At 29.9% G+C, this 14169-nt stretch overlaps 1 non-coding gene across 1 annotated transcript; it reads left to right on the top strand.

The window, feature by feature from the left end:
• The first annotated feature begins 13156 nt into the window (after window positions 1-13156).
• LOC136986055 (5S ribosomal RNA) lies at window positions 13157-13275 on the top strand. The gene has a single exon (XR_010882419.1). It is a non-coding gene; the product is annotated as a 5S ribosomal RNA (ribosomal RNA).
• Window positions 13276-14169: the final 894 nt, after the last annotated feature.

The following is a 14169-nucleotide window of genomic DNA, read 5'->3' as shown; positions in this document are numbered from 1 at the left end:
AGATAAATTATTTACTACGACTACTTATAATTAAAAACATGTGTATTTAAATAAATTATTTAAAACAGTTTGAAATATTAGAAAAGTAAAGAATTTTTTGAAAAATATAAACAGAATGATCAGTTTTCGATATTAAACTGGATGAAGCTAAATAATAATTATTATTATGAAGCAATGTTTTATTGAAAAAGTCATTCAACAATAGTCGAAAATATATACAATTATCTAAAGACCCGTATCAAGATATTAAGAAAAAATTTTTTAAAAAATGACAGGAAAATGATTAATAGATATTAAAGTTTAAAAATTCACACTGCAAAGTAGTGGTAATAGAACATTAAAATTAAGTCTTAGAATGAAGATTTGCAAAACAGAAGAAACATATACACTTTATATGTTAAAACAGGATATAAAAGAACAGTTAAAGAATATAGAATATTCAAAATAATCAGTTAAAATCGCCGACGATGTAATTAATAGGTGAAATAAACTTAAAAAGGAGAAAACTGATAGGATGATAAGTTTAGATGTAAAAAACATGTACCGAGTATACATTGAAATTTTAAAATGTTTCTTTTAGAAAATTCGTTTACTGAATTAATTAAATTAATAATTATTTCCAAATTGAAAACAAGTTGTTTAGACAGAAAGATGGCCTCAGTATGTACTGAAAAATGGGTCCAAAACTAGCTGAAATAGTGATGAAATTTGATGAATTATTAAATAATATTAAAGACATTAAATTATGTATCAGCTATGCAGATGATTACTTAATTGTGTACAATAACCTAAAATTTAGTAATAAAGTAATATTAGATATAGCAAATAACATACATAATAATATACAGTTTGAAGTGAAAACAAGAAATTAATAAGTTAAATTATTTAGACATTACTATTAGCAATAATCCGAAAAATTTTACTTTTAGGAAATATAAAATGTCTTGTCACGTAAATAAAACAATTTATTTTAAATCGTATTGCTCGATTAAATTGAAAAATACGTTTCTAAACGGTTTAGTTAATTACATCTTTCTGCTATGGCCAAATATAAACATACACCTGGCCATATTTTTTTGGGTGAAAACTTGGCCGAACTGCCTTCGCATATTCTTTTCTATACACCGAGAAACTAAATGGCCAAATTTACCCCATTCAAAATAAAAGTAGAAGTGACACATTAAAAAAATGAAGATTCCGAGGACGGTTTAAACTGATTTTGATGTTCATCGTCAAACACTTACGTGACCAAATTTTACTTCAATCATCTTATAAAATCTCAATAGAGAACGTTGTACTTAGAACTAACAGAACTCAAATATTAAAGTGTTACACCTAACGATATATTTCAACACAATGTAAGATGCAACCAAAAAATTTAAACTCAATCCACAATTTCTAATTAACATGAAAATATAAAAATTTCTCTGATTTCTAATTTCTTATTTAACTATTTGCAAGGTATGATCAACGTGACGTTAGGATCATTCTGAATTTTATCCCTTTCTTTTTCATAAAATAAAATAAACAATATAAAAACTGAACATTTTAATTAAGAAACAAACGCATAAAAAAGTATGCAGCGATAAGCAGAGTAGCATTATCTATATGCAGTTTCCAACGTAGACCACCCGTCTACTCCGAATAGACAACTAAATGCTTGTCCAGCATGATTTAGAAGTCACATTGGTGTATTCTATTATGTATGAATAATCGTAGCTAAAATTAGTCCAAAACAGCTACTCCTCCGCATTCTGACTTGCAAATAACACTGTATTACGTCAGGACCACGTAAAATAAATGTCCATTTGTCACTGAATACCTTTTTCTGCCTGTTTATCATTGATAAATTGATTGTTGTGCCTTACTTTTGCCGTACAGAGATGTTTACTGTCCTTCTCTTTGTTCGAAAAATGTACTACCAAAGCTTAACGTCATTCCTAGACGTAAACTGCTCTGTTAAAGCGTTGGGTAATACAATTTCTCTCAGAATTATTTGCTTTCCTTTGTCAGAAATTATATTCGGGCTTAAGGTCTGCGCATTAATGTCGAATGCGCATTTTTCTCTTAAATCTAACTTATGTAAATAACTTTTTCGCAATGTTTAGTTTTTTTTGTGATTTCAATCACAGATAAGCGTCACTCAACAAACACTATGATCTTTCCCTTTTTATTTTCGATTTGTTGATCTGTTATTCATCTTTCTTAATGTTTGACTAAATATCCTACATAAGCAGGGGGAAATATTCTGCTATTTCAAAAATCTAGTAAACATGCGCGAATATTATTATTTAAGAACAGCAAGTGTTATAAAAGTCATTATATCTTGTTATTCAGAGATTAATGATTATAATATTAAAAAAATAATCAGGTAAACTTACTTCATAATATTAAATTAAACTGCTAATCAGTTACAAATGTGTTGATTAGTATAAAATTATTGATGGTATAAGTATTCAAAATATTTTACATAAATACATTTAATCGCATTGTACTTACATCGATTTTCGGATAAACACTTGAATCCTCGAAACTGTAGGTATATGCAGCATCAGCGAAACACACGATAAATCTGTTGTATTCCTATTAATAGAAATTTAATCAATTTATGAAATAATTAATAATTAATACAAAGTTCAGAAACACGAATCAATTACTGTTCCATTTATCAGTCGGAGTCTACAAACGAAGTCACTTATTTCGTCATAGTTGTAGTAAAATTTTATTTGTTGAGCACAATTTTTACCCAAATCCAGAATCTACATGTTGAATTGTAACAAAATTATTGTTCAGAAAATTTATTTTATGATAAAACTTTTGCGAATGTTTAAAAGCTTACAAATTTTAAGTTATTTGCAATCAAGCAAAATTGAAAGCCTTGTCTTCCGTCACAACTCAGTGCTAATTAAAATAAAAATTAGAGAAATAAATATATTTTCGTTAAATTTAAACTATATTTTTATAGGCTTACTCATGATATTGTAAAAATAATTAATGAATACAACATGAAAATACTTAAGGAAACCTGTTATGAACACTTACGACAAAAACTACTGAATGCCTCTCGAAGAGCAGCATATCGATCTGGGGGTCTATTACCCGAAACGTCCATAGAATTAATTAAAGAAAGAATGATAGCAAAAACGAATAACACAAGCTTCATATTCACTGATGTTTTCATTTCGTCTGGTAGATTTCTGTAAGTATATATTTTATTACGTGACAATAAGCTTCTTCTGATATCTTACCAGGATAATTACAATTTCAAATCACCTATAAAGTAACAAATATTTAATATTGGAAAGAGTAATTGCTTATCATATGCATTTACGAAGTGAGATATCGTTATTTCTTTAGGAGCCTGTACTTTTAGTAATTGATTTCAATTTGTCGGAGTTTGTCTCTATTATATTTTTTATGCCAAACACGTTTAAAACATTTCATCTAGATTTTCATATATATTATTAGCTTTTAAATATAATTTGAATTTAATTAATTTATATTTTTAATTTTTTGATTCCAAAGAAAAGCTTAGAGTCTATTTAAACGGGTAAAAGCTAGCAAGTGCTCCGGCACGAATTTCCACGGTCCCGATAATTCTTTAAACACATGTGTACCGCTATAATAGGGAGATTTCATTCAGCAATAATTTCTATGTTATTACTATTAATAGTTGAAGGCGAAAAATATACTTAGTGTAAGAATGAATTTGAAAAAAATTTCATTAAAAGACCTCTTCTATTTCGTTATTCTTGATCTCTTGACAACCATAGCTTTATAACATGAATATCCCACATATAGAAATATTCTTTCCAAGTTTCAAAATTGTTCGTTTATACAGCCCTATATTTAAGATTTGTATTTGTATAAACATTTTGTTTGAAAAAATGGCATTACTAAAATTGAGAAATTCAACTATATTATTGAATTCATCAAATTATTTTATCATTTATTATTTTTTAATGTGTAAGAAAAAAGAAGGAAAAAGTGTTGTCAATTCTACACAGTAACTTAGGAAATAACGTGTTAAACATTTACAAAACAAAACACGTCATAAAATTATAATTAGTATTTAAATTTCGTTAATCTATTCATAGGGAAACAGCTTTAAAGCTTTATATAATAGATGAAGTCAGTTGATAAATAACATCATCTTTTATATAAAATCTTATTATGATTAACAACCGGAAAGTAAGCATTTTCTTGTATTTAAGGTTTGTATGAGTAAAAGTATGAGCAAAAGTGAATAATTACTTTTAAATACACGATAAAATATGTGCTTTCTTCATGCATATTGTTATGGTAATGAAAGATAAAACAGAGAACTTACCTTTTATAATCTATCAAAATATGCTGGACGTTAGGTTTTATAACGTAATGTTGTAATTCGTCGTTGTGATAAATCTGTTAAAAAATTTGAGTAGAGGTCTGTTCGAACTTCCCTTATATACTCTTCCGTATGAAAACAACAGCTGGGCGTATTTTCAACAGGTGTAACATACAACATCGACTTCATTTTCTGATTATTTATTTGTTTAAAAATGGCTAACATTTTTATTTTAAATAATTAATTTACTAATTCGGTGACTTTCTTCCAAAATATATTTTATACAATAATAAAATTTAATCTAAAGTTTAATTTGGTTTATTAAATTAATTCCAATCCAATATAAAAACATCAACAAGTCATACTATTGTAAAGATAATCCGATAATGTTTTAGATAATTAAATGCTTGAAAGTGTAATTTATATTATACAAGATTTATCGTGTACTATAGTTTAATCATCATTGAATTATAAATTTATTTTGAATTTTTCATGTCTTGATTTTGGAAAGTTAAGTGCGAATGTACTCAATTGACATAACTTAAATGTTTAATTCTCAATGAAAATAACCTTTCGTGTTATTACAAAGTAAACTTTTATAAATTATTTTTATCATGTGAATAAGTAAAACTTTTAAAAATGCGTATCTTTGATGTTACAATACTCTATATTATGGTAGTTATGGTGACTTAAATTACCAAATATTCATTATTTTTCCAAAATATAGACGATATTTTTCCTCGATGTAGAATATTAAACACGTTAACAACGCCTACGCTGATGCATTGGACTAGACAATGTAGGAGTTGTAGAAAAATACTCAAGTTTAATTTAATATTAGTTTTTACTTTTTTCAAAAATTCGTCGCTTTCTAATTGTTAACATGTAAGATTTTACAGAAAATACTTAGAATTTTTATTTTTTATGCCTTTGTCTATTATTTGAAGTGTAATTTAATATTCAAGAATTCTGATAAGGGACGTCAGACAGGAGGTAAGTGGAGCAAATTACTTTGGGCTGAGAGGTGGTAGGTGTCTCTTTACAATGAATTTTCGAATACTTCGTTTAGTTTAATATATTATTTTAATTCGCTTCAGGGCCACAATACGTATTTTTTTAAAGGCGAAAGACCTATGAATTGGTCTGTTCTTAATATATTGTAGTAAGTTATCAGTGTATATTGATATTGTTATATACTGTACTGTATTTTTCAAGTTTTTAAATTTCTTGATAAAATATATTTCCAAGATTGACTTAATATATATATATATTATATATATATATATATATATAATATATATATATATATATATATTATATATAATATATATATATATATATATATATATATATATATTATATATATATATATATATATTATATATATATATATATATATAATATATATATATATATATAATATATATATATATATATTCGAAACATACCAATATATATATATATATATATATTGGTATGTTTCGAAATTCAAATATTTTAATAAATTTATAAAATAATTTTATTATTAATTTATTTTTTATTTGTAAGAAAGAAGCAAGGAAAATTTTTTTATTCCAAACATAGAATAGAAAATAATATAAAAGCAGCTGCATGTTTTCATAAAAATTATTTCTTTTAATAGGTAGAAAATTTGATAAAATAGAATTTTATTTTTTGATAGAAAAGTGAAAATTTTGTTTTTTGTTTTAGGTTCTTCGTATTCTTAATTTAATTCGTCTTTTATCAGTTACACAGAAAATTACTAATAAAATATACCAGCAAATTTATTAACAACCCCATTGTTTAATAAACATTTAAAACTTAAATGTTTTTCAAACGCCATTGTCGTCTCTATGCCTATTTTATCGTAGTTTAAAGTGCTGCATTAAATTACGCAAATATACCTTTAACACCTTAAAGTATCACAATTATAAAATAATGAAATCGATAAAAACTAAGTGAATGAAAATATAGGTCACAAATATCACAATTGAAGTTGTTATTTCTGTTATTTATCGCAAAAAAATCAATTTATTGTCTATAAAATCAAACAAGCTAAATTGATTTTTAAAAATATTTTAAATTCAGATTTATGAAATTTTGTTATAATTAACAGCAATAAAATTATTATTTAAGGCATTTTATTTGCGTTTATAAATGGCTTTATTGCTGCTAATTATCATAAAATTTCATATAATAGTTGCCGTTAGTTGATAATGTCTGTTCTATAAAGCGCTGAAGATTACTAACTACAAGTAAATTAACGAAATTTTATTATTAATTCTCATTATAATTTTAAATTATTTTTATGACTGTTTAAAATTTGTCATTTTCTGAGTTACTGTTTAGAATTGATAACACTACTTTTCTTTTTACTTATACATATAAAAAAATAATTTGATAAATTTATTAAAATATTTTAAGAAAACTGGATAAGTATTAATTCATATATATATAAATTTTAATTTATACATCTCACAATTTGATATTTACAGCAGTTTGTATAATAACATAAAGATAAAAATGCAGTATAATCGAAATAATATTCTCACACTAATTAAAAATGATTTCATTAAATTTTAATACTTTATTAAAAAATGCTAATAACAGTAACTACTTAAATTAAGAGTTCAATAAATATATGTGAGGATTTATATTTTATGATAGTCATTAAATTTCACGAAAAATATGTCTGTAATATATATATATATATATATATATATATATATGTATATAGCCTATATATAGCCTATATATATTACATACTATAAAGTAAAATCATTTAACTTTATAGTATGTAATAACTAACTTTATATCAGTTTAATCATTTTACTTTATATTACGTATAGAGTAAAATGATTAAATACCACATTAAATGATAATGAACTTAATAACTATTTCAAATTGTTTATGCAATTAACTGCAGAAAAACCACCCATTTCGCCCTGAAATTCAATACTAAAATTACAATAACAGAGAGTGCTCATTAGTATATATATATATATATATATATACTAAAATTACAGCAAACACATGGGCAACAGATTTGGAGTAAAAATGGCGCGTAAGTTTAAGGAGCTTTAAGTTAACGTATAATATAAAGGAAGTATACAAAGAAAGCATTGTAAAAGACACATATTTCCTGTGCACCAGAGCAATTTGCTACCTATGTCCCCTCTCTCTCTCTTGATGCGCTGATTAACTCTTAAGAATTCTTGTATATTAAATCCAAAGAAAAACTGCTAAGAAAAAAAAAAAAAACATTTTACAATCTGAATTGTCAATCGTTAAAAAAATTCCAGTTTGCATGAACTTTGACCTATCAACCTGGAAGTTTTACCTTAAGTTTACTATTTTAGTTTTTTAGACCAGTATTTTTATCTCTAGAAGCTTCTGCAGTGTCGAATGAAGAAGAAAATACAGTTTATTTTTTTTTTGTTGCCGATTTTTGTACTTTCGATTGCTTATATTTTGGCAACTCCTTCATAGAGAATCCTGAAATTTGCACACCACGTAAGAAAACTAGTAACTTTCCAACACGATATTCAGGATTGCTACAGGCGTTTGGGTGGCGGAACAATTGACCCCCAAAATGACAATTCTAATTCCATTATATATAGTCAGTCAGTGACTTTTTCACTTGGCAAGCATTACTGCCGTGACATTGAAAATAATAGATAATGGACTATATAATAAAAACTTAAAAATTAAAATATTGCCCGTAAGATCTTCGAACTTAACAAAAAAAAAAAGTGATGAGTTTTGGAAAAATTTATAAGTTAATATTAAATTAAAGTTAAATATTTTTCTACAACTCCTGCATTGTCTAGTCGAATGCACCAACGTGAGCGTTGTTAACGTGTGTTTAATTATTTTACATTGACGAAAAATATCGCATGTATACTGCAAAATAATTAAAATTTGGATAATTTAACAGTCAATATTATATATGCCTTTTTATGTGTTAATATTAAACTAAAAACATATTTTCTTGTGACTTTACCGAGAACCGGATTTTTAAAGAATTGTCAACAGTCAAAGAGGGGTTTAGACCCGAAATGTATACTACCACAATTTCAAGTGATTAATTTTGCCACGCTTTTCTAAACACAGCCTGTATGATAAGTCCTACATTTGTCGAGTTGTGAGATTTAAGAAGTACAACAATTAAATAGGACAAGAATTTTTCCGCTTGAGAATACGGCCTGAACAATTATTAACAAAATAAAAACAGTAAAATAGAATACATTTAAAATTATTCCTGTTTCGTTTCTAACAAATGTAAGATTTCTATTTGGATATGTGATTTTGTATCTAAGATTTTATAAGATGATTGAGATAAAACCTGGCCATGTAAGTGTTTGACGATAACTTTAAAAACGAGTTTCAATCGACCATATATTTTGCATTTATATTTCTATAGTTCATCAATTGTGAATCGGGTAAATCAGGTTTTCATCCCGTAAATAAAGTCGGGTGTACTCGTATGGATAAACTTAGCCACAGCAGACAGAAGTAATTAATTAACTATCACTATGTAACCGATTCAAACACCGTTATTCTATAGGAATTATTACGTCCATAGACTCCAAAAATACTAGCCAATCAAAAACTTTATTTTAATGGAATAATATATCGCTTTTAGTTTTTAATACTATTTAACAATTAGTCTAAATCAACAAGACACATACATAATACGATGTTTTTACGTAATTCTCTTCCTGTCTCTCCGATGTAAGTAAATGGTTTTTGACAATCACAATTAAATCCATATACAACACTTGCTTTTTTAATAAGTCATTAATTTTATCTTCTTTTATTGTTGATATTCTTGTTTTATATGATACTGTGGGTACCGAGGAGGGATGACGAGGTCAGACCTCTGTTTAATTTCGGCAACAAGTCGGAGGGACTTGCCCACGAGTCAGAGATGGCTTATTTGTCGGTAGGGATCCCGTAGGGACGGGACTACTTTTTCATCCGGTCGAGTGTAGGAGGGAAGGTAGAGTCGTGGTAAGGCGATAAGCGAATATTCGAGCAAACAAGACACCATTTAACAGGATAACAACGATTTAATGGAAAACAAAATATACGTTACAAAAATCTGACATAAAAGGGGTGACATATAAAATAAGCTATATATCCCTATCACGCGAGGGGAGAGAGAGAGTTCACATAAATGGGTTCTATACCTCTTGGACAATCAGTAATTCAAATATGCTGTTCGTCACGATGATCGAATATTCCTTTCTAGGGAAGGGTCAGTGGCACTTGAGGCACAATAGTCAAATATGTTCCGTAGGCACAAAGGGTAAGATCGCGACTCGATCTAAATCGATGATAGACTCCCCAGAGGGGGGAAGGAAGCATCTTATATAGCTTTTTGCTGGGAAATTTGGTCACGTGCATGTGCTTAGGCCATAGGTGTTCCCGGGATTGGAAACAATACAGCGAATTCGGGCGCTAACTATAAACTTAAGTTGCAAGATGATCTGTGCTCAGCGTAAGAACAATGGATAGTTGACAGTTATACGGCCGGGGATGCATATTTTCTAGTCCAGGACCATTTTTAGGCAGGATGTTTATATCCAGGACAGTTTTTAGCAGGATGTTTATAATAGGAAAATTTTCGATTCGATATGGGGAACAATTTTATTATAATTCGTTTTATATTCGGATTATATCCGGCTATAAGGAAGGGGTAATTATTAATTCGGATATAATTTATTATAATTTTGTGTCAAGGGGATTTCCAGATCTCACAATACTGTACTTGTTCTACTCTGTTTTTACTTTTCCGGCTATTGTAACAGAGGAAAAGTATGGCGATCCGGCAAAAAATGCCCCCCTCTGAGATTTTTTCATTTTTCGACTCAGGACATCTTGAAACGTCAAAAAATGCAAAACATTGAAAGGGGTTTCGTGCGAACAAGAAGAATTGACAAGAAGACGAAGCAATTTGCATCGATTGCTTTTAGTTTTGGTTTTATTTGTGTACGGCAACGCGACAAGTGGGCAATCTGTCGAAGAGGAATACTTCTCGGGCAGTCATTTATAAGGAAACTGGCCTCCTAGGTGTTACTAACGTGAATAAAACCTGGAAAACTCCATGTAGCCAACCCGTTGGCCAGGCGCGAAGTAAGAACCAACTACCAGTGTTCAGTGGTTTTATCCACATCGTCATTGGTAGGCATTGCTATCAATTGCTTTTTTCTAAAATCGTCTCTCCGTGTCAGTAAGGGCAAGGATGATCTCTGTTTGCCGGCCAATAGAAGAAACGCTTCTCCCGTGACAGGTGGGTGCAGAGATGCCTATTTCGTGGAGACCGTCAAGTACCATTCAAGAATCGCTTTTTCTATATCTAACAAATAAAAGCATTGCTGTTTTTCGGCTCCACCTCAATTCTATCGCGATACTACAAAGTTATGCGATGTCCTAGTTTAAACAAGTCATACGAAGTCTTTCGGATGTTAAGATTAGCGGGGTCATAAAAACCCATCCAACATGGATTACTTTTTAGATATTAACAGTAGACTAGTTATTAAGTTGTAGTTGTTGACCATTCTCTATTCAGGGAGTTCAAATATTTTTTTTTTTTAGAAATTGTACTAAAATATACCCTAATATTGATTTTTTCTTATACAGGGTGTTTTTTTTATCTTGAGACAATAAAATAACTTACTTGGATTTTATTATTTTGAGAAAAAGGTATCTAGAAAAGTTGTAGGATTTCGAAGATCCAATCAATTGGTGACCTTGGATATGACCTTGATCTTGACCTTCAAGGTCATTTGAGGGTCAGGTCTGTTTTTTTAAATGGGATCACATATTTTAGACCCCTACAATGGAAAGAGCGGGAAATTTCACAGCCAGATATACCTTTGACCTTATGGTCTAGGTCAAAGGTCACGATTATTTCAAAGTTTAAATTATAAGCTTTTTCTAATGGGAAACCATACTTTTTATTACTGGAATGGGCAGGGAGGTAAAAGTTACATTTACATGGAAAGAGCGAAAAGTTTCACAATCAGCCATGACCTTGCGTACCCCAAATTTAACTTTTGAAGGTCATCTCAAGCGTGATAATTTTAAGTGCAGCTCAACAAATGCATCGAAGTGGAAGGGCATTATTTTGAGCATTTGTTATAAAATTTTTCCCAAAACCAACATCTCATGCAATGGCAAGAAGTAAGGTGAGTCACAAAAAACAAGCACCATGATAGTGAGAGGCAAAGGAAGTCACTGAAAATAAGCACCTCAAAGGGAGCAGAAAACTGCTACTTCCACATTGGATAGTGCTAAAAGTAGTGAATGCTTTTTTAAAGGTCAAAGTAATAAGATCATGAAAAAATGTATCTTTTACCACTCTGCCTATGCCAGTAATAAAAAGTATGGTTTCCCATTAGAAAAAGCTTATAATTTAAACCTTAAAATAATCGTGACCTTTGACCTAGACCATAAGGTCAAAGGTATATCTGGTTGTGAAATTTCACGCTCTTTCCATTGCCGAGGTCAAAAATATGTGTTCCCATTGAAATAACAGATTGAACTAAAACGATCTTGAAGGTCAAGGTCAAGGTCACATCCAAGGTCACCAATTGATTGGGCCTTTGGAACCCTACAACTTTTCTAGATACCCTTTTCTCAAAATAATGAGATCCAAGTAAGTTATTTCATTGTATCAAGATAAAAAAACACCCTGTTGATTATAAAAATTATCTACCTCGAAATATTTGAAACGTTGTTGATGATATAATAAAAAATTAAATAAAATCGAAGAAGAAAAATTATAACAATTCATATTTCTTAAAAACATACCCCAAAGTGTATCGGATCTTTACAAAAATAAAATATAGTGGGTGATCGGTTAAGCAATTTCTGCTTTGCTCGGAACACTTGTATACCTCAGCTACTCATTATTGTTGTTTGGCTCTTTGTTTGAGTTATCCATTTTTAGTTTTACTCTACTAAGCTACAATAAAATAGGCATAAAAAATAGAAATAAAATGCCAAATGAAAAGCCTGACGTTAACAATAAGAGCTGCCATTGTTCTGTTCATTAAACGGTACAGGCGAACTCGCAGCTGACGTATGGGTTTTACCTGGTAAAAATCACGATTGTGCTGAAAAACGTCTTTGAAAATTTTGGGCTTTCAGTCGTCTGCAAACTTTTTCGACAGTCGACCCCTTCAACCTTTCTACTTTACTGTTAAGCTACGTAATCATAATAGGACAAGCAAACAAGAATTTTATTGGCTTGCAATTGGAAAAAAAAACTGTAGACTGTCGGTCTTTTCCTTATCTCGACAACGGAGTTAGATAGATGAAAGATATGGGCAACAGGAGACCCGACTATGTACTAACTGTGTCCGATGCAAACCGGAAGTCACGTTATTTCAATTGAAAAATTTTCCCCCTAAAGGAGTTAGCTAGATGACCGACACGACTCTATTGTTAAAGGTAAAGTATGACGTACAGGGGCTGATTTGGGAAGGAGAGCATTTTGAATGAAATAAATGAAAACTTGCAAGCCGGCATTGTGACCATGTGACAATAAAAAAATTACTGGTGTGATCTTTCGATTGTTTATTATTTATAATATTACATATATCTAGACAGATGCATTATATAATAAGTCTTGTTAAATTAGTAAAATTGTCAATTTTTAATAAACTTGTTTTCCATCGAATCCTGTCGAGCGCTTTCAGAAGATCTGGTTTAAAGTGTATTTAGCGTGGAATGCGAAGGGAAGTGGGACGAAAAGCGATATTAAAGGCGCGAATTGGGTACGAATATGCATAAGTGATGCTGTAAAGGTAGTTTGTTTTCGACAGCGGCCATACCACGCTGAAAATACCGGTTCTCGTCCGATCACCGAAGTCAAGCAGCGTCGGGCCCGGTCAGTACTTGGGACGGAGACGACCTGGGAATACCGAGTGCTGCTGTCACTATTATTTTGCTTTCATTCTTTCACCTATCTCTTTTTCTTTGGTCTAATTAAATTTATCACTTGGCGCAGTCATTTCTGTTTAATCAAGCAAACATTTCTTTTCTATACCCTGTACTGTACATTGCTTTAAAAATTCCCACTGTCAATTACAAAGGTACACTGGGCATTTAAATGCCTTTATCACGTGTAAAACAACATTCTACAGACAGCTATCATCAAAATCAAGCAACAGCCTATTATATATATTTAAATTTACTAAAAATTCGAATGGCACAAGTCATTAAATGTGAAATACTTTAATAATGTAGGTTTAGAATTAAATAGAATTTGTATATACTAAACAGATAAAAAGAGGGCGACGGTGGCGACAATTCGCTGTTTAATTTGCATAAATTTGAGCTTTTGTTATTCTGGGCAACATTTCGAATGAAAATCATTCGTTTCGTTTGGATGCAATTTTTTCCTAGGAAGCGATAAAGGTAAGAGATCGGACCCCCGCCAACTTTGACCTATCGACCCGCAAGTTTCGTTAGCTCCTCACTGATAACGAGAAAGGCTTAAGTTTAAAATTTGAGCTCTCTAGACCCAGTAGTGTTTTTTCTCTAAGAGCATCAGCACCGCCAAATGAATAAGTAAAAGAAGAAAAAGAAAGAAAAGAAGAAAGAAAGAAAAATACAGCTTTTATGGCCATCTTTGCACTTTTAAATTGCTTATATTTCGGCGACCCCTTAATAGAAAAACCTGAAATTTTCCACGCTACCTAAGAAAGCAAGTATCTTCCGAACGAGATATTCACATTTACTACAGACGTTTGGAAGACGGAGAAATCGACCCCCAACAATCGACAACTCTGATTCCTGTATATGTAGTCAGTCAGTGAATTTTCCACTTG

The sequence above is a fragment of the Centruroides vittatus genome, unplaced genomic scaffold (genome assembly GCF_030686945.1).
Source record: "Centruroides vittatus isolate TY-2023 unplaced genomic scaffold, ASM3068694v2 contig_988, whole genome shotgun sequence".
NCBI classification, from domain to species: Eukaryota; Metazoa; Arthropoda; class Arachnida; order Scorpiones; family Buthidae; genus Centruroides; species Centruroides vittatus.
The sequence above is the reverse complement of the archived record's forward strand: the minus strand, read 5'-3'. Positions and strand labels throughout refer to the sequence as shown.